Source organism: Mytilus californianus, unplaced genomic scaffold (genome assembly GCF_021869535.1).
Source record: "Mytilus californianus isolate M0D057914Y unplaced genomic scaffold, xbMytCali1.0.p SCAF_6, whole genome shotgun sequence".
NCBI lineage: Eukaryota > Metazoa > Mollusca > Bivalvia > Mytilida > Mytilidae > Mytilus > Mytilus californianus.
Genome location: NW_026262712.1, coordinates 58125705 through 58131704, shown reverse-complemented (window position 1 = coordinate 58131704; position 6000 = coordinate 58125705).

Genomic DNA, 6000 nt, shown 5'->3' with positions numbered 1-6000 from the left:
CTCTTCGTTGTCAATGAAATAGTTATGCCCTCCTTAGTGAGACAACTGAAAAAAATGATCTCTAATTGCAGGGTCAATTACGGAAATGGCAACAAGACAATAGTAGTCCGTCGGACTAACGAGACTAAGATGTGACGTCAAGAAAAGAACAGATTTAATTATGATAAAATCATTACGCAATGTAGCAGTTTTATTATTTATTACAAAACAAAGTATATATTCATTATACATGTACATACATGTTTTTTTTTTTCTCACACTTGTTTTTGATTAAATTTGTTATGTTATTTAATGGCATTTGCATTGTTTGGTGTTGTCAAATACTTGTTAAATCTGTCAATATCACATGTATGATTAACCCGCAAAACAGCGGTTTCTAGGGTTTAAATTTATATCAATTATATATAGTATTTGTTCTTCTAATATTTCCGTACTCTCTGTACAAAAGCTTATTCATTTTTTTTGAAAATATCTATTATTGACAGTCGTCACTTGATTATTTTATTTTGCAAACATTTACCAAAGCTTATCAGTTTGTGCCAATTTTGTTATACACATGTATTCTGTATTATGTTCAGCATTTCTGAACGTTATGTCGAGTCTTCGATATTTTCTTTAATTTGAATGTACATTTTTCGTAAATCCGTTTAATTCTATAATACTATACACTTTGTTGTAATTATGAGCTTCTTTTAAGGCGATGCATTGCATGCGGCCAAATTGCAATAAATCTACTATTTTCTCCAATAAATCTACCATTTGCACCAAAAGACAATATAATAAAAAATTATTCATTTACAAATCATATTTCATTTGCGCCATTAATACAGGAAATATATATATATAATAATTGTAAAAAGTGTTTATTTAATACTTTAATTCTTCTCTTCCGTTCACCAGCATAACATACCACCACATGTCACCACGGCAAGGGAGAGTTAGGATATGGAGCATTTTAAGTGTAAAGAATTGAAATAGAATTGTAAAAAACACAATATTTGCAGCTCATATTTGCATCAATATTGTCTTTTGTCACTCGAATTCTTCTGTGCACCTATAAGAGGGTCTGGTTGGGGTTTACCAAAATAATGGACCAAATCTACAGAAAAATGGACCAAAACCATAAAGAATAGAGAAAAATAGGGCAGAAAAATAAAGAATAGAGAATAATAGGGTACTTAATTATAAGAAATAGAGAATACTGACCTATAAAATTAAAGAATACAGATATGAAACCCCCATCCAGACCCACTTAAAATACTTGTGTTTAATAATTACTTGGGTTTTTTTTCGACGAAAATGCAATATAACCTTGTGGCGCATTTTATTCGTGAATTTCTTTTTGTTTTAGTTATCATAATTGTAGTTTTTCTTTTTTAATTGTTCGATTATGCTATTTATATATAAGCATTTCCTTTTTAATATGATATTGTGTTATGCATTAACTGTGAACTGAAATTCGAAAAGTATATTTAATAGCATACTATATTTTTCTTTTTTAATAGGTCGATTATGCTATTTAAATATAAGCATTTCCTTTTTAATATGATATTGTGTTATGAATTAACTGTGAACTGAAATTCGAAAAATATATTTAATAGCATGCTAGATATTTTATTCTTTTCCTCTTGTCAAATCTGCATAAAAATGCCAATTGTTGATTTTATCGCTGACATGTAATCTTATTATAACAATAGCCTATGATAATTTGCATGTATCTCAACGGACCATAATTACGTAATCAGAGGTGATCATTCCTCATTCTGAATTACGACATGCTATTATGAAACTGACATTAATATGTATTTTAGGTGTCAAAACACGTGTTTTCTCATTCCCGACATAGTTACCAGAAAAAAATGTGTTAGACCGTGAAGTGGACGGTTCCCGAATTATAATTGTTAATGAATAGGTTAGTTATGGAATTGTCATTATGACCTCGTCTGTTTTCGCTCATGATTAAAGAAGGTCGACCGGGGTGAAGGACAGGAAATTTTAGAATTCCACTTGAAAGGGAGGAAAATGTTTAAAGGTGCATACATTATGCCTTGCAACAGTCCACCTACGAACCCTTCAAATAGTTGTTGCACGGGTTTATTTTAAAATACACAGAACGTGGCACTGTCTCTTCACAAGTCATTGAAGTTAAAGCTCGCATTCCAACCGGGCGTGGCTTTGTAGTAATACACCACCATAGCCAAACGCGCACCACAGCCAAACGCACACCACATTTTGCATTGGTTAATACAGCCGGAAGTCAAATTGGTCATATTTTTATACCCCAGTCTAAAATTCTAAATTTGTATTGCATCTTCTGTGATTGAGCCTGCACAAGAATATAATAATATAACAGCAAACAGAATACGGCACATTTATTATCATTCATGGGGTACTATATAGCCACGAAAATCAAGTATCCACAAAAAATAAAGTTTTTTCTCAATGATCCAGAAATATCGATAAATTGCCTGTGAAGATTGATGACTCACGTAAATGTATGATCCGTGAAAATAGAGACTGAATTGGCAGTTTTCATTTCTATATTTTTTAATTTCTTATGTCATGTTTCTAATCTTTTTATGGCTGATAGTTCTCTCTACTGTGACCCACCCCATGCACTTCCCCGTACAAGTATGATAATATTCACTATAATATATACGGAAGTATGGATGCAACACTCGATTGAAGTTATCTAAAATTTGCCTCACTAAATAGTATGTGACTATTACATGTAACTTTAAAAATCTCGTTTGGAATTCTCGCAATGTATCGTCAATTTACAAAACTAAGAGTTGACCGCCTTTGTTGGTTCGATTTAGAATTGTATAACACGAAAGGTATTTTCTAGAGGGTCTTAATATGATGACCTTGGTATATTTTTGATTTTTTTCATATTTGAAAATTATATGTATTTCAAAATGTGATATATTTAAAGAACTTAAAGATACATAAAGCATAGTCAGATACAGTTTATTCTATAGAGGTATGACAGAGTCCAAGATGATAATTACACATTGATATTTACACAGAAGTGTTATCATTTATCAGCAAAAAGTTCAGATTATGACAATTAAACCAGAAAAGACAAGATAGTACAGCGATTCACATTGCTATAAAAAAGCAGTGATAAAGTATCAATTTGATGACAGAAAAATAGACGCAATTAACATTTCACTCCAAATCCATATTTTTAAAACAACAAAACACATCTTCTGAAAGTGGTACTGCATCTAGAAAATTTGAGATAATGACACTTCCCTGTTTTATCAAAACTAATTGCTCTTTTTAGAACAAGAGAAAATATAAAATATTTATTTATTACTTCTATGTAAATCAGAAGTAGTCGTTTCATATCTTCGGAGCTGACGCCCCTCAGACATGAGGAGCCTACATCTAATACATGTAGTGAGACTGATTTATCATATGAAGTGTGTCATACCCATGTCAAATGTTATCATTTGAAAGATGACTGTATACTAGATTAAACTTGATAAATACATAGGGCTGTTCGTGATATCAGGAAAGAATCGAGTTTTTAATTAATTCTCTTATTATATATTACTAATAGAGGTTCTGGATGGGGGTTCACTATTTCTGAGTTCTTTGATGATTAAGTCATTTTTTCTTTATTTGAATTTTTTTTCTCACTATTGTCTATTCTTTGTTTTGTGGCATATTTTTGTCTATTCTTTATATTTTCTTTTTGGCCTTTATTCTGTAATTTTTGCCCATTATCCTCTTATCTGAAGATCTTATCCAGACACTCATAAAGGAGATGTAGGGTGTACGTCAGTTAAATTCTAAAGCATAAATAACAACAACAAAATTTAAAGCGAAACATGTGGTCTTCGACTTAAGACAGGATATTTAAAATACGTCAAGTTCTTAATCGTCCCGATTCTTTATTAATAAACCAAAACTGATACTACAAATGATCTGCCATCAATACATAACAAAATAACACCCAATTACGACAGTTGCCGCCAATGACGAGGTTCCTGACTATGTGGACTATGCGGAGGTCACGTGGTGGAGGGTTTTACTCTTTGATTGCGACTTTTATAGGTGAAACGTTGTGTCGTATGCGTTTTTTATCATTTGCATTCAATTTGTTAAAATAATTTTAGAAAACGTCGTCAAACTGATCTGCTGGTTTAAAATCTTTATATACAATACTTCACAAGTATTGTATTTAAAGAAATTCTATCTACAAATTATAAGTATAATAACAAATAACACATTTTTAAGTTAGTCTGAATAATTAATAAGTACAATTTTCGTATGGTTAAGATAAAATACATCTAAAGGGAATACAATGTAGCTGTACTGTGTCCATGTACAACTTGCTTTTTCTTCCATTCTGAACCTTTCTTTTTCTTTACCGGGTTATGTGCATTCGAAGTTGGACTGTAATAGTTATTGGACCTTGTTTGAAAAGAAATTAATTATAGGACGACCATTTGATTTTATGGTGGATGTGGGAGCAGAAGGATTTTTCCGGATTGATCATTTCCGAACAAAACAAGACATTTTTAAAATCCCCCAAACAAATCTGACTTCAAGGTCGTCATAATTATCATTATATGAAATAGACATCTGATATCTACACTATAAAGTGCTAGTCTGACTGATTATCAATTTGCAGTTTTCGTTTCACTGAAATCTAAAGATTATTATATCTTTACCTTTCAATTCCACTCTCCGCCATTTTGAATTATGTCTATATCTGCTATTGTTTCGTCGCACTTGAAACGCGTTAGAACGCAGTTCTGTGTCACAAAATTTCATACAAACAACGGTACATTACCGGCTCATCTGCATGTTCTACGAAGGAATTGTCCATTATTTTAGATTGACAAAAATTCTGTCCGCAATGAACTTCTTCAGAAATACTGTGAAACTATTTACTCGCGTAGTGGTATTAACCATATGTGGTTTTAAAAACCCTAAAGAACTTCTGGATAATTTTAAATCTAGATCTTTCTCTGAAATTAGTTAAAAATTTTGATTTTTCACTCCTGTACACCACCATTCCTCATGGGAAATTGAAAAATCGTCTAATACAAATAATTCACAATGCACTTCAATATAAAAATGGTAGAATAGTATTACGCTATCAATTCATTGTTTTGGGATACCATGCGGCATATTTTGTTAATAGTAAACAAAAAGGTAAAACATGCTACACATAGGAACAAGTGATCATTATGTTGGAGTTTCTTACTGACAACATATTTGTTGAATTTGGAGGCAGACTTTTTCAACAAATTATCGGCATTCCTATGGGAACAAACTGTGCCCCTCTAATTGCCGACCTCTTCTTTTTTCATATGAGTCGGAGTTCCTTCAGATTCTTGTCAAAAACAAGAAGATCAAAGAAGCCAGATCATTTAATTTCACATTCAGATATATAGATGATGTTCTTTCCATTAACAATCCAAACTTTTCAGATTGAGTTCCATTAACATATCCTCCAGAACTAGAAATTAAAGAAACAACAGACATGTCCTCCGCCTCATTTTTATACTTATACCTCGAATTTGACATAAGCGGTCATCTCAGTATCAGAATCTGTGACAAACGAGACAATTTCAATTTTGAAATTATAAATGTTCCCCACCTTAGCAGCAATATACCAACTTTACCTGCATATGGGATATAAATTTCCAAATTCAATTGGTTTTCCAGAGCTTGCAGCTGCTAATCAGACTTTATAAAACGTCACCATTGTCTGAGCAGAAAGTTGATGAACCAGGATTATGTCAGAGAACGTCTCGTCCTTTTTTCTAAAATAGTTCATCGGAAAATACCAAGACCTTGTTGATAAATTTTCCTGATCAACTCCACAAATAATACATGATGGTCTAGAAGTATATATTATAGGTACTGCCGTTGACTGTTCTTTTTATTTGTCTGTGTATACTTTCAATCTTTACTGTTTAGTCCATTTTTGGTAATATACTTTTGGCGTGGCTCGGTATTTATACATCCCGCCATTGT